General features: G+C 39.7%; 1 long non-coding RNA gene across 1 annotated transcript; it reads right to left on the bottom strand.

Moving 5' to 3' along the window:
- Window positions 1-19,633: 19,633 nt before the first annotated feature.
- LOC134485715 (uncharacterized) lies at window positions 19,634-24,434 on the bottom strand. The gene is made up of 3 exons (XR_010063978.1): window positions 23,987-24,434; window positions 22,032-22,226; window positions 19,634-19,817 (listed from the first exon to the last, which is right to left on the bottom strand). It is a non-coding gene; the product is annotated as an uncharacterized LOC134485715 (long non-coding RNA).
- Window positions 24,435-25,663: the final 1,229 nt, after the last annotated feature.

Genomic DNA, 25,663 nt, shown 5'->3' with positions numbered 1-25,663 from the left:
CCACCCTTCCACCATGTAGAAAAAAGAAACCAGGAAGGTGGAAGCACTCAGTACAGCCAAACTGCACCAGCACCCTGACTTTCTGAGTCCCGTAATTGTGGTTTTAAAATCTCTGTTGACTATACGCCCTCAGTCTATGATACTGTTATAATAGCCCACAGGGCACAGATGCCAAACTAAAGGTAATGTCAGGGAGCACAGTCCTAGAAAACCCATAGGTGTTGTTCATCCTTCTGGCACATCCTGGTCCTGCTTAGAGAACCATTGACGCAGCGTGATGTGCTCAAGCAAAGTACCTCAGATTGAGAGGGAAGCTGAGAGAGCTTCCCGGAGGGGCGACATTCTTTCTGAGCCTCAAAAGACAAATGAGAATTGGGGGAGGGAAGAAAGGAGTCAGGCAGGGAAGAATAGGGCAGAGAGAAGGCATCAGTGAGGGCACCAACCTTGAGGCAGGTGAACCTGAAGAGGCAGCGGCTGCCAGATTGAAGAGGCTCAGTCAAGAATAAGGCTTTTACCCCGGGCCACGCGCATCCTTCAAACACCAAAAAGAAGAGTGGCATCGAGATTCGTGTCTTAGAAAGACCATCTTGGGCTGGAGAGATGGGTCAGCCGTTAAAGGCTAGGCTCACAACCAAAATATAAGAAAGACCATCTAGAGGGACGAAGGCAGATTGGACGTGGTATTGGTGTTACTGCACATACTGAAGCTTTCTGGGCTTCGTGGCCTCACCCGGGAGTTTTCAATTCTCACCCATCCACACTCTTGCAAAAACCATTTTGGCCTTGAGTCTTATACTCAGGATCACCTAACACCGTGGATATGCTTGAAGTCCTTCTGTAAGTGCATTTAAACAGTGTAACTATTTAAAGGGGCATGGAAGGCACGGCTATTCACTCTCCTTTTGTGAAGCTTCTTCCTATTCTTCTGGCTTTTAGTGTTTTCTGAGCTTCGTTTCTGATTTGGCATTGGAGAGAAACATGGGGATGCTGGAGCTCAGAGGAGGGGCTTCCTTCAGAGACCCCAGCCATTTATTTTCCTCCCTGAGGCCCAGTGCCCAGCAAGGACATAGAGAGGTAGTCTTCTGCTCATTGCCTCTCCTCCTCCCTCATGGAATTCTTGCAGCCTTCCTATATAACTGGCATCTTGGCTATTGTATCGCACTGTCAGAAACTTCCTTTGTCCTGCAACGAATTCCAGCAAAATGGCTTTGTTGCTGCCGGTGGATGCTTGAATGTCAACCCCCAGATAAGTTTTGCTTTATGGATCCTTAGTGTCATACTCCAAAAAAGATGAGGAGAAATTAGTAAAATATTGCATGAGAGAACTCTCAGTGAGTGATTATCTTTTGGCCAGGCTGGCCTTTTTACTCCTTAGATGAATAAGAGTTCCATTCTCTGTCTAATGGAAATGGTCAGCATAGCCAGGACCCAGAACCTGGATCAACCTACAACTCCTCTCACTCGCCTTTCTGACTTAGATTTGAATCTAAATGGGAGACATTTGGATTTGCATATTTTATCTCTGCACATGAGATACCCAAAACAGGAGGAAAAATTAATTACATAAAAACTGGAAAGCTCTTAGATGTATGGCATAAGCCAGAAGTATAAGAGGAATCCTAATGAGGATTCTCGATGAGAAGATCAAAAGCAATGACCTCCCTGGTAGTCATATATGGGTCTGAGGAGGCACACTTTAATGTCCACCAGATCCAATTGGCTCTTTTGTGATCTTCCTACCATTGGCTATCCAGCCTTGGGGTCAATTCGTTAAATTAAGTGTCTCTCCTGCAAAGTGGACAGAGTGATGCTCACCCTGAGACATAGTTTGGGGATCACAGATGAGTTTATTAGGCATCTAACTTAGTGCTCAAATAAGAATATCAGAGTTAGTGATGACTGGCAAGATTATACCTATGAGTTTTCTTTCCAGATTCTAAATAGTCTGGATGTGAGAACATTCCTGGGATTTCACTGAAACTCTACATTGCTTGAAGAGCAGCATTGTGCTGCCTATGCCCTGGACTACTCGCCATCCAACCCTACCTGCCCTTGGCGTTTGGAGGTGAGGTGGCATAGAGTCAACTGACACAGACTCCGGAAGCAGGCTCCTTTAATACCCTCCACCCATTGGTCCCAAGAAAGCATCTCTTCTAAACAGCAGTTCCTGATTGGCTAGCATTGTCTGTGCCAGCAATCCTTGGTCTTTCAGGCAGTCCTCAGTTAGGTCCTCCTGCAGGAGATGCTTCGGCAGCTGTGTGGCCCGGGATGTTTACATAGAGGGCAGCCCGCCACTCTGCTACAGCGTGGTATCTGTGCTTCCTATACTGCATATTGTGGTCATTGTAACTTAAAGGGCTATATAGAACTAGACCAAAAGGTGGGCAACAAGCTGGTGCTTACGCTACTTGAAACAGAGAGAGAGATCTGGTTACATTTGCTCTAAATCATCCAACTCCCGCTACCTTCTCTTCTGAAAGTGTGTTGGTGTGACCATGTTGCCAAAACAAGAGACGCCCTCTCCTATCTACGCCTGCACATCTCTCACACTTTTACCTGTCCTCTCTCCTGCCTCTATGTCACCACCCACACCCTGTTCTTGATATCTGCCCCATCTCCCGTGACTGTTCATGCAGACGGTCATTTCTCTGCAGAGATTTCTGGTAACTTTGGACCATGTCCCCATTTTACCTTCTTTAATAACAGGAATGCATTTGGTGGCTGTCAGGTGAAGGAATCAAGATTATACAACATTGCTTCTGACCTAGAGAAACTTGAAATTTAATGGAAAATGGAGTAAAAAGGTTTCAATGCTGAAATCAAAAAGCAACAAGTTAGGGGTTAAATTCACCTCTATCCTTACTACTGTGAGTCCAACATTCTCAGGTTAAACACACTGAGCAGCCTTGGCCAGTATGGTCCCACCATTGTCCCCTGCCATATTTTTAATCGTGTCTTTCCATATATTCTATATATCCCCTAATGGACTATGGGATACCTGCATAGCTGTGGAAAATCTGCATAGCTAAGAGTTTGTGTAGACATAGATGTCATCGCTATTTCATAGAAGAGCAATGAAATTATTTATAAAAATCATGGCACTGATTCACTTGTTTATATGTATATGCTTGTGTGTGTGTGTGTGTGTCTGTGTGTCTGTGTGTGGTGTGTGTGTATGTCTGTGTGGTGTGTGTGTGTCTGTGTGGTGTGTGTCTGTGTGGTGTGTGTGTATGTGTGTGTGTGGTATGTGGTGTGTGTGTGTGTGTGTGTGTGTGTGTGTGTGTGTGTGTGTGTATGCTTGTGTGTGGGGGGGATGTGCATATTCAGAGGAGAACTTGCAGAGGTTAATATTCTCCTTGAACTTTGGTCCCAGGAATTGAACTGAGGTCATTAGACTCGCAATAAGAACCTCTGCCCGTTGAGCCTTCCCTCTGGCCAGAGCACGAGGATGTTAATGAACGGGAAACTTGGCTAAGGTCACACAGCCAGTGTGTGGAAGGACAGAACTTTGAACTTACATCCTTTCTGTCTCGGAAGCCTATGTTCCTGACTGACCTGAAAGTCGCCTCACCTGCTCCCTTAGTCTTCTGAGTTTCCCCTGGCTAAGCACACTTTTTCTCAGGTGGGTAAATAAACACCAGGTACCGTTGTTCCTGTTCTTGAAACTCTTGCCTTCTTATTTTCATTCGAGCATTTGAAAGATTTCACCTTTTGCTGAAAGTTCTAATTGAAAAGAGTTAACAAAGAAGCTATCCCTATATCCCTCACCTCTCTCCCACAGCCCTCCCCACCTATAAATAATCATCCTTCTGATTCCTTGGTATCCACGTCCATCAGCAAAATAATTGACATAGGACCATGGTCCCTGTTATGTGGCAGATTATAGGAGGCAAGATATTCTATCTTACTTTTTTAGAGGAGTCAATTGGCTTCTGCCCCTGAAAGCTAGAAAATACAAAAGCTTGGTATTAGTACCTCTAACATTCTTTTTACTGTATTATTCCATGACAAAACAATAGGACAAGGATAACTGACAATGTGGATAACTGACGGACATGTGGAGGCAAAGTTTGTTCTGATTAGATCACAGCCTAAAGTTCTGTTTTCTAAATCCTGCTGCATTGGAGACTAAAGCTGTGTGAATGACAACCCTCCTCCAATGGACAAAGATACACCTATTGCCTCACTCAGGAGAGAGGGCCTTGTATCTCGCCTGGGCAACACAGTGGAGCTGGCCTTGATAGCAAAGCCAATGGTGAGGTAGCCCTGAGGAAGTGAAAGCAGTAGAAATGACCCAGCCCCTCACAGGCTGCAGCACTTGGGAGAGTCCCACCCCCACCCCCCACAACTCCCCACCTTCCACCCGACCCCTACCTCCATGCCTTGAATGGGAAACACAGTGGAACTGGTCTGGAGGCTGAGCCCACACCTAGGACATGAAAGCAAGAAAGCTGCCCCTCCCTCCTGCAGTGGTGGCAATGGGTGGCCTACCCAGAGCAGTACTGGAGAGCTTGATCTGGTGGTGCAGATAAGGGCAAGCCAGCATGCTGACCAGTTCAGCTACCACTCAGGTCCAGATCCAGGGCTCTAAGTTGGCTCCTCCCCAAAATCTGTAGCATCTGCAGATGGTTGGGACACGTAAAAGTCCTGCCGTTCCAAAGTTTCAGGATCTCAGTGACACAGGGCAACAACAGGAAAACTGGGAGGAGTCCTGATGAGGATCCAATATTGGTGGTGTCACAGAAGCCAGAGATCTCAAACCAGACCAGTGATTGGTTTGCAATGAACATTTGCAGGAGATGTACAGACAGAGGGATATACTGTGGGACACAGTGTGACATTCTACAGCTTCCACGATGAGCTGTTCTCGATGCTTTTTTGATGGTGTGTGTGTGTGTGTGTGTGTGTGTGTGTGTTATTTTGAGGGGGAGATTACAATGATGAGTAGAACTGAGGTACAGAGAAACTCAAAATGAATCAATAAAAAGTTTAAAACAAAAAGATATGTGAATGTTGGTAGACTCTTTTAGACCATAGCAGCTCTAGACTGGGATATACAGCCCTTGCCTCTGTGTGTTTTCTGCCACTTTCCTCTACCCCATTAGTTTGTGGGATCCTGAGTCAACACGACACTAGATTAATTATTATTGCTCTATCATGAATCTTAATAACCAGGAAGGAAAGTCCCTCCTTTCTATTCCTCATTTCAAGGTGCATAGCCCATGCTTTCATATTCAAAGATCATTTTGTCATTTTAATTGAAATTGTACAGTGTTTAAAGGTAAATTTAATTGGAGAATATATCTGTGTGACCCTGAGCATTCTGAATCTCACAACGGTGTATGTTTTCAGAAATGCAAGTCTTCCTTTTGTTCATAAAGTTTTCTACATATAAAAGAAACTCATCAAAACGAATTCTATAGCACATCGCACATTTCCTTCTCTACCGTATTTCCTACCTGTGACTGAACCAGAAAGAACAGGTTTTGTTTTTATATATTGAACCTGCATAGTTTTCATGCGCTCTTGCTGGTTTTAATGATTTGCTGACTTTACCAACTTTTTAGTGCAGAGTTTTAATGATTTGCTGACTTGTACTACTTTTCTGTTACCAGCAAATTCGAGTTAGTTCCTTCATGCACTTGGATCATTATGCTTTCTCTTTTGTGTGTTTTGTTGAGTTTTCTAAGCCTTTCAAGCACAATGGTAATAACCATGACAGCAAACATGTACCTTACTCTGGCACTCCATGCAAGAGAATGCTTGTGAAGTGTTGCCAGGAAGGGTGACACCACCACAGGCCTGAAGTTTACCTGAAGGATATTGCGTCTTCTACATTTGCTTAAAACCACTTTTGCCACAAGTGCACATCGGGTTTTCACTGAAGGCTCCTTAGTGAAGACTGACTAGACAACTATCTCTATTAATGCTTTAAAGTGGTAAATTAGGATTCAAAGCCCATCAACATTGTTCCATCGTTAAGACACCCTACCATGCTACCACTTTAAGATTACCTCATATAGAAGTGTAACCATTTCCAATAAATAACACACACACACACACACACACACACACACACACACACACACACACACACACATTGCTCTACTTTGTGAGGAAGAGTCATGTAAATTTAGTTTTTTTGTTTTCCTGCCCTTTGAGAAAAGTAAGCAAAGAGACTGGTAATCTCTTCTTTTTGCAGTGAAAGTTATCCTTAAAAAGAATCTGTGGAAGCTCAAACCAGACAATGTCTCAGCACAAAGGGAGAAGGTGGGTATAATCTTGCATCCTTAGCTGAGGAGTCTTGATAGTTGATGGCTGCTTCGAAAGGAAGAATTAATCTGTTTTCTTTACTGGTGTGGTTCCTGGTAGATTGACTAATGGAGGGCCAAACACCCAAGAGTATATAGATAGCGCTAATTGAAACTGCTGAGATGAGTTTATTTAAAAGGAAAAAAGGAAGGAAGGAAGGAAGGAAAGAAGGAAAGAAGGAAAGAAGGAAAGAAGGAAAGAAGGAAGGAAAGAAGGACAAAGGATATGACTATGGAAAGGGGAGTGGGTCTGAAGAGTTGAGAAATGAAGCGTACAAAACACAATATAAAAAATTTTCAATCTAACAGCCAAAACAAAAGGTCTCAATAGAACTTTTAGAAGCTTTTGGTTTGGGGTGTTTTGGGATTGGGTTTTGGTTTTTGGGTTTTGTTTGTTTTGTTTGGCTCATAATGCTTTTTTCATTTTACTTTGCAGGTATATATATATATATATATATATATTATATTGGTTTGTTGTTTTGTGTGTTTTATTTTTGTGTGAGTAAACACATGTGTCTGTGTCTATATGTGTTTCTTGTGTCTTTTCTTAGGCTCTTTTTTCATCTGTATATTTCGTCCTATTACAATTTATTTTACCTTATTTAGCTTGTCTTATTTTTTAGATGCCTGCTTTTTTTCTAATGAGAGAAAGAAAGGATGTTGCTTTGCATGGGAAGGGAAAAGGAGGGAATCTAAGAGGAGTTGGGGGAGGAGAAACCATAATCATAATGTAGTATATGAAAGAAAAATCTATTTTCCATTAAAAAATAGAAAAATCCAATCTAAGTTTATTTGTGGTTAGAGGTAAAAGTAATTTGTATTACTAATGCTGAATATAATAATTATTGAACTTTTGAAATTCTCTATTAATATTAAGAAAGATTTAAAATACATTTTTCTATAAGATTATCTACTTAGTATGTGTTCTGTTTCAATTATGTAAATTATGTAGTAACTTGTTGGTATCACTTAACTTAATATTTTCTTGTATTCCCATACTTTCATTTAATTTCGTTTCTGCCATGTTAGTTATTTTAACATCTTTATTTGTGATCAACTTGAAAGACTTGATTACAGTTTATACTCATTTCATCATCTTTAATAAGCTTTAATTGACATGGATTTTTGAGGTGACCTAAGTGCATATGGTGTGCTTACACTGAGAAGTTTAATTCTATATATAGACCTTCCAAAAATCACCAAATCGAGATAATAAAAATATATGTTACCTTCAAACATTGCTAAAAACAATGGATCAAGGTAATTGATAATTGTGGATATCTTTGTAGTTTTTCTTTCGTATACATCTTTCCTATTTCCACATCAATATAGCTCCCAATGTGTTTTATGGCCTTCACTATAGGTTAGTTAGAGTTTTCTGAGTTTCATTATACAAGTTGACTCATCAGTAAATAATAACATGATTACTCACTAATTCAAAAATAGAGAGAATCGGTTATATGTGCTATTGAGTGCATCAATAGGTCATTCTTTTGATTGCCTAGTGTTTTGTCATATCGATACCCCATAACTTGCTTATGCATGCATTTGTTGAGTGTATTTTGGCTCTTGCTCATGTTAGTTATCACAAAGAATGTCATGGGCATTCCCATACAGGTCTTGGCAAAGACTTCGGCTTCTCTTGATCTTGAGGAAATGCCTAGACGTGGAATGAGTAGACCATGCAGGCCTGTTTCATGTTTTCAGAGACTGATAAAGTGGCTGCTTTTGCATTCCCTATGTGCCAGAGGCACGAGTATCGCTTCTCCCATGTGCCCCTTAATAGGTAGTGATGTTGAACATTGCTTTATGTACATATTTGTCCTTTATATGGTTTCTTTGGTAAACTTCTGTGCATTGTCTAACTGGCTTGTTCTACCACCTTGGATCTTTGAGACTTTATAAATATTCTACTTATATTCTACGTATATTATTATAAATATCTGCTGATGGCTTTTCCAGCTGTTGCTGTATCATTTGTTTAAACACACTACCTTGTTTCAACTGAATTACCCATGGAATTCAGGTAGTTCACATCATTTGCTACAAACCTATAGCTTATTACATGGCCCTGTTTTCATCAGTTCAGGTGACTTATTTGCCAACCATTATAGGAGTGAGTGGTGTGATACTATACTAAGCGTGGAAACAGAAAATTCTAGGTATCCAACAACACTGTGAATGTTGTTCATCATAGTTCCTGACTATTGTGCCCTTGTTTTTATGTGGCTTTTAAAATTGCCATATTGGTGTTGATCTTACCCTAATTATTTTTCCTACCCCAGTGGGAAAACTTAAATATGAATTTATAAATCACTTGAGTAGAACTGATATCACAGCAATATTAATTGTTCTGGTCTGGAAACACAAACTAGTTCTATAATTAACTATGTCATGTCACAGTTTTCTCTGAGTGTTTGAAGTTTTTGAAGCTGTTGTAAACAGATTTTGGTTTCTAGTTCTGATTGTTATTAATACACAAAAATATAATTTTTTAAATTGACCTATAGTCTCAATCCTACTAAAGTTACTTATTTGTGGAAGGGGTGTGTGTGTGTGTGTGTGTGTGTGTATGTGTGTGTGTGTGTTCCACCAGACAGGCTACTTATAACAATCAAGTTTTTAAAGAATGAATAGACCTTGAATTCTTCCTTTTGGTCAGCTGCCATTTATGTCTTTCTTTCGTTATATTGTACTACATTGGCCACAAGTACAATATTCAATCAAAGTGGAGATGTGTTGTTTAAAAGCAAGTAGCTCAATGGGGTGGCTCACATTTGCAACTGATTCTCAACCTACTGACACAGGAGGATCACAGCAAGAAAGGGGCCAACCTGTTCTACATGGTGAGTTTGATATTACCCTAGGTTACAGAGAAAGACCCTTGATGATTAGTACTAACTGACAACTTGTCAGAATCTAGAATCATCTGGCCTATGGGCCCCTAAAACGTCTATAAAGGGATATTTGATTATGTTAATTGATATGGAAAGACTCGTTCTCATTGTGGGCATTTTCATTTCCTGGGCAGGAGGAGATCCTACGCTACCTAAAACAGGAAGTAAGAGGAATGCTAGAGCGCATCTGTTCACGTCTCTTTTCTCAAGACTGCAAATATAATGGCTATGCCTTCTCTTCCCATTCTGATGAATGATAACTTTGGACTGCGAGCCAAAATGAATCTTCTCCCCCTTAAATAGCTTTGTCAAGAGTATTTTATCATAACAGAGAAATAAATTAAAATTGTTCCTGTATTTAAAAACAAAATAAGATGACTCTTGTGTCCTTCCTTCCCCATCAAGGCCAATTTGTTATGCTTACATATTCTTGGATGTGTTACCTTCCACCGGAACATGTTCAACCTCCCAAGGGCTATACACAGAGAAAACTCTCTCTCTCTCTCTCTCTCTCTCTCTCTCTCTCTCTCTCTCTCTCTCTCTCTCTCTCCCAGCAGCTAACTATTGCCAATAGCTCTACAGCTAGGAGAGAGATTGCACTGTTAATTCCCGTCTCCATCCTGGGACTGGTCTGGCTTGGGCTTGGCTGGTCAGGCTGTGTGTGTGCTGTCACAACCAGTCAGTTCAGATGTGCAAGCTGCCCTGCTATGCCCAGAACACACTGTTTCCTTGTAGTCATTTATCACTGCTGCCTCTTACAGTCCATACTCCATCTCTTCTGCAATGATCCCTAGGCTTAGGAATCCATTTGGAGCTAAGCATTCCGAAGTTTTATTCTCTGCACCTTGGCCTGCTGGAAGTCTCTGAGTTAATTGCCGTCTCCTGCAAATGGAAACTTCTCAGTTGATGTAGTTTTTATAGTAACGGAATCTTCAGAAGTAAAGGGAGGAATCATTAAGAATCTAAGTTCAAAGGACTCCAAGTTTTAAATTACTTTTATCTACTAATTATTTTGATTAGGATTCAAATGTAGATCTTGTATTCAATAAGAATTACACGGAACACCAGAGCTGATTCTCATCTTATCTATGTTTTATTTGGTATGTTTTCTAAGGAAGATTTTTTTTTACAGCTTTAACATGTCAGTCTTTTAAGTCATCAAAAAATCCAAATGGTTTATTCTTTTTCTTAAAGGATTTTATAGGCAGACAGCAGTATGAAGTGGTCACCTCTGGAAAACTTCCAGCTTCTGTGTCCTAGTACAACACATGTAAACAGCAGAGAAGAGAAAAGATGCATTTCCAAGGGAGAAAGCAATCCAGGAGAAGGAGAAAGCATAACAGCTCCAACGGCAACTGCTATAGAAATGATGGGGGACTTTAGGGGTTATTTGCAAACTGTGTGGGTTTTTGCACATGCTCTATCTGACAAATATAGTACTAGATGTAGCTTCGAATATCACATATCTTGTTATCATCTTGATTCAAGGCACGCGTTTTAGGGGTGTAATAGCATAGTTACCTTAAGACTGTGGAATGTCTCTATAGGAGCGCTGGCATTTCCAGCTAGCTCTAAATTGCTTCGCCTTCTTTACCTTTTCTCCTACGCTAATCTTGCAGCCTTTGTGTAAGGCTTTCTGAACTTTCCACCCTACTTTCCTGCCTCAATTCTATCTGACTGTCAATGCCACTAAGACAAATGGTGGAGATCAGGGAGGAAAGACCCTGGACCTTAGAAACACCAATTCCTGTGTCCTCTGCATTAGAACATTGTCATGAACTTTAATGAGAAATGCTATTTCTAAAGACATTGAGTAACCTCGCTTTGGCCTTTTTAAAAGGTGTACATAGACACACACACACACACACACACGCACAGATACACACACACATAAACACACACATAGATACACACACACATACACACACAGATACACACACACATAAATACACACACAGATAGAGATACACACACATACACACACACAGATACACACACACATACACACAGATACACACACATACACACACACAGATACACACACACACACACTGGGCTTTCATGAGGATACAAGTGAAAGGAATGTAAAGTCAATGTAATATTGGGATTCATAATAATATTGGCTTTGTATTGTCTTGAAATACTATTAGGGGACATTTAAAAAGTGATCCAATAGGCCTCAGTGGTTCAATATGTGGCTCCCCAAAACCTATCTGGAAAAGGACTTGACAGTGCTGGCTCTGACAGAGCACAGCAGGATAGAGATACGCCTGAAGAGGCATTCCTATGACTGCCCAAACCAGGGCAGGTGGCAGGAAGCATGCCTAGCTGAAATGCTCACTGTTCCCAGGAGAGGTGGTGACTAATCGAGGACTGTCCCAAAAGAATTCAGATACTGTGGGCCAGAGTCATCAAGTTACAGGTTGGGTCCATTGTGCGGACCCTGAGGCCTGAGTGAAAACAACCTTCCCTGAGCCTCCTGGTTGATTACCACTGAGCCAGAACAAGAATTCAAGTCTTTTCAGGACTGGCCAATTGCTCTCCCACAAAACTATGTTCTTGCCTATAATTCTTCCTAATGTCTGCCACAACTGCCTTGTCAAAACTTAAGAGAAGAGACAAGATGGCGTAACCTATCTCGCCTGAATAGTTAGAACTCTTCTTCCTAAGATATCTATAATACAGAAGAGTTCATCTAAAGTGCATTTGAAAATAATAAATTCCTGAAGAAGGAGTAAAGTCAACACCAAACAAATACCCCCTACTTTAGGGAGCCCCGCACGCCATGCATTTCCTGCACACATTCCCTGGCAACCCATACTTACACTGGTGACAGTGGTCTTAGAGCTGATTATAGCATGAAAACACACCTCGATTTTGGAAGATCCGTCAGTGTTTGGTTCTAGTCCTTAGGTCCAATAGCCAGTTCTATTATCATGGAGGTATTCCCTCTGGGCCATTGAATCTGAGAAATTGGTACTCGTGGACCATTTTTACTCATCATTACTGTGTCCCATTACAATTCTTATGTTGAAATCCTCAGCCTCTTGGTTACAATATTAGGAAATGTGGTCCATAGGAGGTTATGAGGTCACAGAGGCAGAGGGTGACAGAGGTCACCCATGTGAAAGGAATTAGTGCTTTTAAAAATGCCCTGGAGTTACTTCACCCACTCTCACTTCATGAGAACACTGTGAGAAGACACTGTCTTGTCTCAACTTAATAATGTGGCCTTACCAGACAACCATTGGATGGAGGACTTCCAAGCCTTCAGAAATGTGAGAGACAAACTTGTGTGGTTTACACTCTGCCAGACCCAATGCTGTCTGTGCTCATGCACATTGTACGGTGTATCGGAAGTTCCTCCTTAAGACTCCAGTGTATTTCGTCACGTGTCCACCACATTTTATATATTCAAATATTGAAAGATATTTGATATTTTCCAGCTGTCTAACTACTTTGAATAATGCTGCCACAAAGATTGAAGTATCCTTTTGAGTCTCTGCTTTAAACATGTATATTAATATATTTATTTAATATAATTATTAAATATATATTATTTACATTCAATAGTAATTATAATAAATATAGAACATATTGAAAATAAATACAATATATAATAAATATGCAATAAATATTTAAATATATAATTATACATTATACATATTTATACATATCATTTATGTAGTAACTATACATGTTACATTTCTGCTGGCCTTACATATTGGCTCCATTTCTCATCTCTTCACGAGCATATGCAATCTACAATTTTTTAAAATATTTTAAAACTTTTATATGTATGGGGATTCCCTGCATGTATTATGTGTGCTAACTACATAGATGTCTGGTGCCCAAAGAATTTGGAAGTAGACTTCAGTTAGTAATCAGCAATGGTGAAACTCAAAGTTGTAGTCAGTCAAAGTTAGACAGACTATAACACACATATACAAAGTTATTCTGCTTTGTTCTTTCTTCTTTGATGAAAGTTTCAACAACCAGAAAAAGACAGACAACCTTAATCTTAGCGACCATTGTAGACACACTGAGGTCAACCTGACACTTGCTCACATGCAAGAAACAGTACTTGCCATGTTACTTTGCCAACTCCTTCCTCCCGTGTCTATTGTCACTACTGTGGGTGAGAAATTATGAGTACTTACTTTTATTCCCCGCTAAGAGAACAGAATCCAGCACTAACCTATTTTCCAAGCACTCTAGAAGCCAGCCAAACGTTCACCAAGATTCTGTTTCCTAATTGCACTGTAGGAAGAAGCTGGCTGACAGATTAGAAATTTTGTCCTTTGTGGCTAGACTTCATAAGTTTCTAAAAGACTTGATGTCCTAAGTTTCATTTTCTGCAGGGCAGTCAGTCTATGAATGATGCTTGCCAAAACCCCAATGGAGGCAGAAGATGGGGTACAAAGAAAAGAGACAGTTCAACTTCATTCCCAAGAACAGTACAGCCAATTTTAAGAAGTCTAAAATGAATTTAAAATGGAAATGCATGATCACTGTTCACATGTGTAAGTATTCAAGTTCATTTGGGCCAATTGGGCCAATAACATCATGAAAAGAGCAAAAGTCATGTAAACTGTACCATGGAATAGTACAGTCAACTATAGTGAGCTTAAGATGGTCTTTACACTACATAAGAAATTATAGCTTTGCTATTAGAACTGGAGTTTGTCCTCAGACAATTCTGCAATTCCATTCCTCTTGTGAAACGAAGCATTCCATCAAGATTATTTTATCACTTCGCAAGGCCAAGAACCACTTTTTTCTCCCTACAAGTAAATCCCATATAAATTTAAATCCAAGTCACTGTCTAGGTCCACTTCGAAGTCTCTGAACCTAAATATGAAATCCTAGCCTTCCAAGTGGCACAATTTGAAATCTCTAGATGTTTTCTGAGATACATTGTTTAGTTGAAGTGTGAATCTCAAAGCATGTGAATCCGAGTTCAATATGAGAAATAGATTTGAATAGAATTAGTTGATAGATAAATATTAACAAAAACAAAGATATAAAATCTTTCTCACATATGAGATTTGAGATCAATAGTCTGCTACACGAGTACCTGGGACATTCTTGGTTCATTTATAATATTGATGAGCATTTGTTGGTTATTCCTACCTTCCAAGCACTCTATGTGCTGGCTGCTTGCATTTAAACATCTTCTTGGGGGAATGTTCATTGCAACAAGTTCTTAAAAGAGAAAATACTGATTATCTTAAGAAGTTCCAAAGAAAGCAAGGTAAAGAACACAGTGTTCTCAATTAGAGCTTTTAAGCCATGGGTTATTTATTTTATCTGAAGCCAACTACTTTGAACAGATTTAATATGCATAACACAGCCCAAGAATGACTTGTGCAATTAGACCTCAGTGCAAAAAAGCTAGTGTAGTCATGATTCCCAGACTGGGGCACACTGAGGTCCCAAGCATTTTATCCATTAGGGTCAGAAGGAAGTTAGAAGATACTCTATGCTAGTGCTTCTGACTGTTACATTTTATTCTGAAACAGGCCTCAAAAATAACTGCAGGTCAACAAATGGAACACATAGCGTGCACACACACACAAACACACGTGCGTGCGCGCCCACTGGGGAGAGGGTAGAATGAGTGTTAATCGCCAGAGGTTGGGGAAGATTAAATTGTCTTCTTCTGGACATGATAGAACCACTGTATTCATTCCCACATGGCAATTGTGGTTATCTATACCAACTCTTCACAAGATCAAGCCAGCAGACATTTTAGCATGGAAAAGAAAAGGCTCGCAATCCCCTGAGAGGAAGGTTCCTGTTCCCTCAGTAAGAAGAAGCTTACAATATGAAACATATTCCAATACTGTGTAATGAAGAAAATGAAGGTGCACATTTTAGAAGCTCTGTGGTGAAAATTATCACAAGGGAAGATTAAAAACACAAAGCACGATATTTTAAACCTTTCTTTACAAGTATATATTTATAATCCACTTATATTCATTATAAATAAACCTTAATATTCTACTTATATTTACTTACATAAGTAAAATTACAATAAATATATAATATATTTCATATCTACATGTGATTTATATATAATAAAACTGAAGTAATATTAACATATCATATAAAAACAACAGTGTTTTTTGTGATTTTTTATACTATCAGTTAAAGATTTATGAGAGATCCTTGAATACTTTTCTTTGAATACAACTAAAATCACTTTGGATTAGACACTCAGTTTTCCATGTATCTTCATCATGCGGACTCCTCCACGTAGTGTGAGCTGTCGCCTGTGTTCTGTACAAAGCCATTGCAGTGAAACTACACCAAGTTCCGATCCTTTGATAAGGAGGAATTGAATCCAGGAAATAGAAACTGTCTATCGTCTACTCACTGTCTATCCTCAATCTATTTAGTATGTATGCATGCATACACACACACACACACACACACACACACACGCACGGAGGGAAATATAGTAATAAATCATGAGTATCGTTATCTAACATCAATTCTCTGCTAAACCTACCCCTGAGCCTAGTTCATGTACCTATTCACTTCTCTATTTTGATATACATTCATAACATCATTTGATTAATTCTTAATTATATCAGTGTATAATGGATAAGGAATCTTTAAAACAACATAACCTTAAAATAATTGCTTATAGTCAACAAAACTAATGATAATGTCTTACATTGACTATGTAGGCAGCGCTCAAATCTCCTCAAATTTTTCACATTACTTTTGTTTCAGGTAGCCTAGAATAAACTTAGCATATAGAAACAGACTAATCTATCTAAGCCACTTTTCATCAATGATGCAAGTACCCAGTGAGGATATAATGTGAGTCAGAGCCATACTTCAACTGTAAAAGAACATTTAAATTATTTTAACTAATATTTTTTAAATTCATTAATTTATCTTTTACATCCTGATTTCAGTTTCCCCTCCCCCGTTCTCCCAACCCCTCTATCCACCTGCCATCCTCCCATCCCCTCCCTCTCCTTTTCTTTTCAGAAAATATTTTTATTTAACTCAATATATTTAGTGTATTGTTTCAATGTAAAATCTCTATAAAATTATTAGGTTCACTTTTTGTGTAGCTTGAAATTTAGTGAATAAGTCTACTTGTCCAATAGCACAGACCAATGTTTCTCTCTAATAAATCATGATATGAAGGACCAATACATGTAAACAGAGAGTTAGTCTCAAAAGATGTTAGCCTTAATTGCCCCAAAGAGACTTTGTATACTTATAGCTTATTTATAAAAGTGATTCTGTGCGATGGGAGGGCAAGCTAGGAAAGAGAACCCTAAGAGGGAAAACCTGTGCAAAAGTATGTGGTGGGGAAAGTACGCTGCAGACAGGGGCATCGTCTGATCACCTACAGGAAAAAGAAGAGCAGGCCTATGATCCACATCCACACCAAGTGCTAGCGGATGCACAAAGGTTTCTCTTACAGATGTTACAGATGTGTATGAATATCCAGAGATTTTGCAGAGTAAAAGTAAGCCTAGGAGAGGAAGCTAAGGCCATCTTACTTGGGTAGAAACAAAGCATTGGTGAGATGTGATCCCTACCAGCTATGCTAATCTAGTCAATGCCTCGAAGGCGGCTGCATTCAGGGCAATGTGTAAAGTAGTTCTGGAGTAGAATACCATCAACGCCTATTCGAATAAGTTTCTAAACTTTCAAGTAAACAAATGCTACACAAAAACCATTTCCACAGAGATGTGACAGTCACACCAAGGACAAGGAGCACAAGAGACTTCAGAATGCACAGGGAGAGAAAGTATTTGACCAAGCCATGTCAGCTAACCTCATACTTTACAGCTTTGGAATTGTTCGAGTGCAATCAATGCTATCTGAAAGTCTAGCCAGAAACCATAATGCTTGTATTTTCATACGCTTATTCTTATTGTGTTGTTTTTGTTGTTCTGGAATGTACTGAATTTTCAAAAATTGCACAATAGCCAATTGGTTCCTAGAAATCGTATGTACGAAATAAGCATGTTCTCATGACATGAAGTTGAAATGATTTGTAAGATCATTTTATCAGACCTGGAAGAAACTTCAGAAGGTAATACGTCCAGAAACAAAAAAAAGTCCCTACATGATATAAAACCTCTTGGAAGCCTTCACTATAAATGGGCATTCAACATGGACTACTTATTACCAGAGAACACACGTGGACTAGGGTACAAATCTAGACTGCTAGCCTGCCCTACATAAGAAAGTGGTGTCTTCTAAACAAGTTATTTTCATCTGGAAAATAACTAAAGTTCAAAGATGACAAATCCCTTCAAATACACTTTTACCAATTTTGCCAATTCTGTAGTATAAAATGTCCGGGATCCTATTAAATGTTTCACTACAGTGCTAGAGCAGACTAATCATTCAGTGCTAAAGATGAGTCTTACCATCAAACCTCTGAGATTGCTTTGAAAGCAACTGTGTTAGGACCGGGGAACTGGCTCCCTCGGGAAAACTCTTCTTAGTGCCCAGGGCACACATCTGAACTACAGTGCTAGAGGAGGGAAATGGCAGACAGTTGGATCTCAGGGACTCCTCACTAGCCAGTCAACCTACCTACCTAAGTCAGTAAGCTCCAGGTTCAGGGAAAGACTCTGTTACAAAACAAAAAACAAACAAACAAAAGCAACAACAACAACAAAAACAAAGTAGAAAGTGACTGAGGAAACACCCTTGTCCACATCTGGTCTCTCTATAAATCTCCACACTTACGTGCATGAACACACAGAGGCACACGAACATGCATATACACCACCAATACAAACAAAGAAGTACTTGTTTATGAATACTACACACATGGTTGGATCTCATGTTCTTGATATGTCGAAGTCTGATTCTTCATAAGTAACTGACTGAACACCCTACTCTTCTGGGACAAAATCGATTAATCTGGAAACAATACAGCTGCAGTTTATAGTCTCACTTCCGTTCTCTATATCACTGAAGAGAACAGATAATTCTCACTTGAGGAGCAGCTGAGTATATCTACAGAATAAAAAGTTAACAGAATCCTACAGGGGAGTAATGAAAGAAAGAACGTCCTGTGAGGTAAGAGAGTAGCATTGAACTGGAAATTGAGGGCAAAGGAAACAGGTAGGCCTGGTTTCTGGGACTCATATGGCATGCAGAGACAGGGAGAAATGTCAAAGCATCTAGGGCTCTTCTTCAGTGTCTTCACATGACATTCTGAAGAAATTCCTCTTTTTTGAACCATTACTTAGCTATTAACTCCTTTATGAGTGTCTATGACAACTTTTCTTCACTGACACTTAAGGTCCAGAGATTCATGAAGGAAGACCGATTGTGTTTGCTTGGAGGGAGGGAAGAGGGGAGGGAGGGAGGGAGATAGATAGATAGATAGATAGATAGATAGATAGATAGATAGATAGATAGATAGATAGATGAATGGGTAGATGGATGGATGGAAGGATGGATGGGTGGGTGGGTGAGTGGGTGGGTGGGTGGATGGGTGGAAGAGTGGCTCTGTGGGTGGGTGGATGGATGGGTAGATGATGGATAGATAGATAGATAGATAGATAGATAGATAGATAGATAGATAGATAAAATTTTTAAATGCTACTTGCTTGGCTTACATTTGATCTACTTTTTCTGGGTGCAAGAACTACTGTGGCTCGTTTTCCACTGTATTATTAGAAACTTCTTGTTTATCAGGCATAAATTAAGGGCCAACTCTACAGCAGGCTACACTTTATGAACGCTGTGTTGGAGATGATCAGTGATCAGGCCTCGTACTGTAACTCAGTGGCTGCCAGCTGTGGCACAGGAGTGCTCTCCAGAGCACCTGAGCAGAAATGTCTAGTGATACATTCCCATTAATAATGGCATCCACAGCATTGCCAGCCATGGTCTCCAGGAGCTTAGCATGCTGGCTGTTGCCAAGACACAGCTGCCACCAAGACAACCTCAGCTCTTTGTGTAATTATACACAGAGTAGATTAAAAAGTGAAAATTTCAAGCCCTCATTCAGATTTGTTGCCAATACTTGGAAGTCTCTGGGCAAACTGTCTGGTTTCCTTTGCTTTCATCCTGACTTTAGCCTCATGTGGCCATATGCTGAGTGTTGGTACCGTTAGATGTCTGCATCCTCCTCGGCGTCCAGGGCATTTTCGTTGGACTAGAAGTGATAACACAAATGGAATGGAGTCATGGCGTTTGATGAATCTCTCCCATTCCAGTAAAAATGGTTGGAGGATGTTCAACACCTGAAATTAGGCAGAACTTCAAGTCACACATCTCCTCATTAAATTTATCACTTGAGAACCTGGATTTCCTTGACATGGAAAGCCTTTTTAAATAAATAGTTGAATCTGGGAAGATGCCCAGCACATTAATCCTTGAACCATACAAAGAGAATCATTTTGTAAATGGAAATAAGGCCTTTAATATAAACTTGGCGATCATTCAGTCACTAAGCCTGACTTTGCGGTATCCCATTTAATCCACGGAGGGGTTCTGTTCTTTTCTGCTCATCCAGTTTGAGCCATGAATATGTTGCTTCTTGCTTTGCTCTCTGCCATTTTCTTTTCTTATCATGATTCTGAGGCAGCCATAAGAATCATACCAGAGCCTGGAAATGAATTACAAATCAGTTAGTAGTTTTAGAATCTAAAGGGATAAGAAAACCAACAAATAGACCATTCATCCTTTTTTGTTCTGCTTTTTTTTTTACAAAAAATAATTGTTACCAATTGTAAATTTTCCATAAACGGTTCTTGTTGAAGCCAGAGGGGCAAATATGCGGTAGAGAAAAGGATGTGATAAAAACTGTCAGATGAACATAGTGTGTTCTTGTGCACTGTGACAGCCAGAATGTACAAGGATGGGATGTGACGACTGTAGGCATCGGAGCCTTCCATTTAAAATGTGGTTTGCTGTTTTCTACTAAATGAAATGTAAATATCAAGGTAGAGTGTTCTTCCTTTGCTAGAAGCCAGACCATCCAAAGGGTCAGAAGGCCCATTCAGGGATGCAGGTTAGTCTCACTGAGATGGCCTTTTGATCTGATATAAAGGGCTTTTGTTGAGAATGTCTATCTCTGCCAAAAGTAAAAATAGTGTTCCTAGGAGCATCCTCTTTTAGTCCAAAGGAAACTGAAAGAGTTAAACAGATGGTATCGTTAGATTGGCATTAAAAAAAAAAGGTGACAAGTTAAAAATAGATTGTGCTGAAAGGAACATGGTCATGCTTTGTGTCAAATTCAAAGAAAAAAAAAACCTACGTGTAAAAAAAAATTCTGTGTCTTTCTACCCATGACATCAGGATGTTTACAAAGGATGTATCTTCCTAGTCTGTGTGCAGAAAACCACAAAGCCTTGTACAGGTTCATTGAGTCAAGAGGTTAACTACTTTTTGTAATGCTTCTGAAGTGTAGACATTATGTGTAAGGATTTGTTAATGTAGATTCACTAGTGAAGATGAGAAAGATGATTCAGGAGGTGTTACCATTCTCATTTTTTTTTTATTTTCCTCAAACCCAAGGCCTAATGCTCACTAGAAACATCCTCTCCTTCTGAGGTACACCCCTACCCCTGAGTGTTCGGCAACTTAACCCTACAGCTGCATAGAATGAGTTGCTTCAGCTTGGTTCAAACAGCTGAGCTGGAAAAGGTATGGACCCCAGTGTCCCAGTTTCACTTCTGTTGCTGTTATGCTACATCCCGATAGAAAGCAACACAGGGGAGAAAAGGTTATTATATTTTACATCCAGGTTATAGTCTATCATTGTGGGACAGTCCCGGCGGCAGGAGCTTGAGGAAGCCTAGCCACATCACATCCACCATCAATAGCAATGAAATAAATAGAAATGCGCACCTGTCCACTTGCTTAATTGTTTGTACTCAGCTCAATTTCTCCATTTATATACAGTTCAGGACCTACTGTGCCCCACCCATAGCAGGCTTGGTCTTCCCCACATGTATTATCTTAATTAAGACAATCCTCCCATAGACATGCCCTCAGGCCAACAAAATTTAGACAATAACTCCCTGAGATTCTTCCCAAGTTATGCTAGGTTGTGGGTGGTTGACAAATAAAACTAACTATTCACCTCTTCCTTTAGTAGTAAAATCCAGGTTTCTAATAAGATTACTAGATTTGGCAAATAAAATTACAAAATGGGTAAGTTAAATTTGACTCTCAGAGAAAGGGATCGATTTTCAACATCAATAGGATACCTATTTCAATTTGAATTTCTTGGAAATCATAAAAACTTCTTTTATGCCTGGGTCCGGCATGTTATACTTATGAGAAAATATAGACCCAAAAGTCAAATTTAATTAAGCATTCTTTATTTTATTACATGTACTCTTAACTGCTTATGATTCTATCAGGATGTCACCATGTTATCAACTCCCAGCAATGATGTGAAAATGACTCTTTTATTGAGTGGTTCCCCTAGAAAGTGACCTTTAAGAAAGAAGACACACTCTTCTTGCACACTGCTGTCTGAGGAGCTTTGCTGGAAAGGGTAAGGCAAATGTGCGGGATGTAAAGGGGGGTTTTGGAAAGAAGAAACCGGGGTCTAGCATGCTGTCAATATACCAGCCTTGAGTTCCCTCCCTGCAGAGACACAAGACCACCATTTATTCTTTTATATTTAATGGAGTCCCATTCTGATACAAACAGATGTTGACATCCTTAGAGATTTGTGAGCATACCAAACACTATAAAACTAGAAAATCTGTGAAAAGCAAAGTATTGCATTTTATCTGTGAAGGTTCTCACAAAGGTTCACACTGTCTCTTGGACTTAGGTTTGCACACATACAAGAAGACTCTCCTACCTTTCTACAGTCTTGGATGTTCCAGCTTCCTGGAGGCTTCCTGCCAGTGTTTAAAAGTGAGCTCCAGCAATCCAGAAAAGAAAATTGCCATGACTAGAGGAACCAAAAATAAAGTGAAATTACAGGTAGCAACTTCGTTGAAGAGGTTGGACAGCCGTTTCTCAGAAGTATTTTTGTTGATATTTCTTGAGTATACTGTCAGGAGGCATGAAGAGGAACAATAAATTAAAATAGTATTTCCAGTATCTTTGACTTTGGGGAAAACATATAAAAATGAATTCCTAACAATGAAACCTTCTGTAGGAGGAAGAGACATATATAGAGTCCCTTGAAACTTTCCTGGGTGAAAATATTTTTATGTAAAATTCATTGCTCAAATGGGCAACATTGGTTTTTTTTTTCTTTCGGCACTTGGGATTTGCCAACTTCAACATTATTCTTGGGGCCATAAAAGATGTTGCCACTGGCAGTTGCTCCCTGTAAGTCGCAAGGCAAAAAATAGTGTTGAATGGTAGAGTTATAAGAACGGGAGTCTCTAAATACTTATTAATGTATTTTCCTGAATCTAATTAGAAGATTCTATTGTTGTTGTTCATTGAAGGGGAATAGAAATGTATGAGAAAGAGAATAAACAAATAAAACCTATAAATGCAAGAGCTGAAAGTAAACTAAGGCAAGGGCAGAATATTTTAAAAAAAAATTATGGGAGGATGGTTCAGCTGTTAGAAGGCTAAGCTTACAATCAAAATGTATGATTATGTACTACCTTGTTTGTTATGATTTAAAAGAAATAGCCACCACTGAGTGACTTCTAAAAAGATTAGAAATTTCACTGTAGTTAAACATTACAGTGGGTCCTCCCAGATTTATGTCCACTTGTAACCTCAGATTTTGGTCTATTTAGAGAAAGGTCCATTACAGGTGAAATGAGTTAAGATCATGGCGATATACAAGGACCTTCAGTTCAGTGCCTGGGGTCTTTGTAAAACAAGAGGACATAGAGAAAGTAGGTCAGATGTTGGGGTATGGCTGCTAAACATTGAGCCATGTCAAGTCTGCTGGCAACTATACAAGCTAGGAACAAGGCATGGAAGTGTCCTCCTTGGTGTCCACACTGTGACTTCAGATGTCTGGCTTTAAGAACCATCAAAGCCTTACCTGTGTTATGCTAAGTGACCCGGTTTCTAGTGCTTTGTAATAGCAGGAGTGGAACACTCATCATTCAGCAAACGATACTATGAATTATAGGATATTTGGACAATCCAAGTTCTTATTTTTGAATACCCTTGTCGCCGACCCATGGATGCTATTGACAAGCAATGTGTTTTTCAACATCTGTTTATCTGAAGGTCTTGCATTTGGCCTGCCAAAGTGGGAAGACTGCTAAATTATATCCTACCAAGGGCTTAGTTATTTGTTTGTATTTTGTGGCTTCATTGTCTTTTATCTGAAGGAAATTCAAGCAAAGACAAAGAAAATGAAATGCAGAAAAATTGCATCGGATTTCAAGGTCTCCGAGCTTCTTCAACACAATCACGTAATCAGCGGGTCTTGTGTTTTCTAAGCATGTGTTTGCAAATGGTTCACCAACACCCAGCCAAGTGTATCTCCTGTTACTTTGTTCTCACTTTGATAATTCCTTAAAAGAAAAACAAAATTGCTTCCATAACTACAAGTAGAGAGATCATGCCCATGATAAACCCCAAGGGTCTCTGCAAGTTGTTACTCCATCTTTTCCTATCAGCACTCACTGAGAAAACAATCAGTTGCTCAATAAATATAAGGTAAGAGGGCTCAGGAGATGTATTTGCCACTAACAGAAGGTTTTAGGCTTTTTTGTGTGCAGCATGGAAAACAGTATCTTGAAGTTGGAGAGTTGGCTCAGCAGTTAAGGAAAATTGTTACTCTTCGCAGAGGACCTGGATTGGATTCCCAGCACCCACATGGCAACTTACCATCATCTGTAACTCTAATTTCAATAGCCTCTTCTGGCTCTGTGAATACCAGGCATACATGTAGAAAATGGACATACCTGTGGGCAAAACATTTACACATATAAAATAGGAGTGGATCTTTTTAAAATTAAAAAGCAAAACAGTACTTGGAGTTAGATCTAAAGAGTCATACAGCCGTATGTGATAATTCATAAATATTTATAAATACAGTTCTCGAGCATAAACATAGAGGAACGATGTAGTAAGGTCAGTATTCTCTGGCTGACCTTCACAAAGAGCACTAGCATTAACTCTAAAGTACAATGGCTGCTATGATAGAGGAAGAGAGCCATGGAGACCTTCATAACCTCAACATCAGTGTAGGGGATGGCAGAGGGACCAAGGGGAAACTGAGGACTTGGAATTAAGCAGGAATTAAGCAGGTGACCTGTCCACCATGCTATCTCTTCTGGCAGCTCCCAGGGAAGCTCTGTGCTATTTGCTGACTCCCTTGTCATGGCTTTAACATATCATTGTCATACCTTTGAAGTACATTTGAGCCTTGCCAAAGGAACAGGCACGAGCCTGAGCAAGGCGACATCGACATTTTTTAGTGGACATGTGTGGTAGCGAACAACTGTAAAGAAAATGCAAGGAGACTGTTTGTGAAGAAGGCTAGGCAGTAGTTGTGTTTAGGCAGTAGTTCTCAATCTGTGGGGCACGACTCCTTTGGGTTACCGAAGACTATAAGAAAGCATGGATGTATGCATTATGATTCATAGCAGTAGCAAAATCACAGTTATAAAGTAGCCATAGAAATAATTTTATGGCTAGGGTCACCATAACATGAGGAACTATGTTGAAGGGTTGCAGCATTAGGAAGGTTGAGAACCACTGCATTTGGAGTAGAGAAAGAACTGTCACTGAGGCTGGACACGAAAGGTATGATAAGAGTTGTTATGACTTTAAAGCCCCCTTTCCCTTCTCCCATTCTTGCCCACATGACAAGCTGATGAGAAAACCCTTGTTCTCTATTGGCACCAGCAGGAAATTCAATACATGCAAACAGTCCTCAGACCCTCCGAGTAACCTCTGGTGTTTTTTTCCAGAAGGACTCATTAGATGAGCAAGAAGTCTTCTCTGAGTTTCCTTGTGAATGTTGGGGGTCACTGGATTCAACACCTCTTCCAGTGGGAGGCTTCAGGTAAAGCTGTAGAGTGCTGCAGTCAACTTTGCAGGGTGGCAGGAGAATCGCTAGTTTATAAAGAGACGAACCTTTCCTTTTATAAATATGCCCCTAAGTGAAACAGAACCCAGTGCTAAAACAGAATCAAAAAAAGTCTACGGTAACTGAGAACATCACAGACGACCAGACCTTACAAATCAACAATGTAAGTTATTAGCATTTAGAAATATGAGAAGCACAAATAAATGAACAAAAAGAAAATTATGTAAGTGATTGTAGAGCTCACCATGTGCTATACCACGTGTTTCTAATATTTTTTTTCTCCTGTCAGTTTTCTTCCATTTCTATACAGTTGAACAGGAGGCAATCAAGGAACACCAGTGTTACCAAACGTAGCCTACTCTCAATGCTAAGGGAATCCCTTAGGTTGGTCCAATCCATTTGTTTTCTTAATCTCAGACATAATAATTGGCATGGTTGTAACCCAAGCAAAATGAATAGTGTCCCTCCAT

This window comes from Rattus norvegicus, chromosome 2 (genome assembly GCF_036323735.1).
Source record: "Rattus norvegicus strain BN/NHsdMcwi chromosome 2, GRCr8, whole genome shotgun sequence".
Taxonomy (NCBI): Eukaryota; Metazoa; Chordata; class Mammalia; order Rodentia; family Muridae; genus Rattus; species Rattus norvegicus.
Note: the sequence above shows the minus strand (reverse complement) of the source record. Positions and strands in the feature narration are given on the sequence as shown.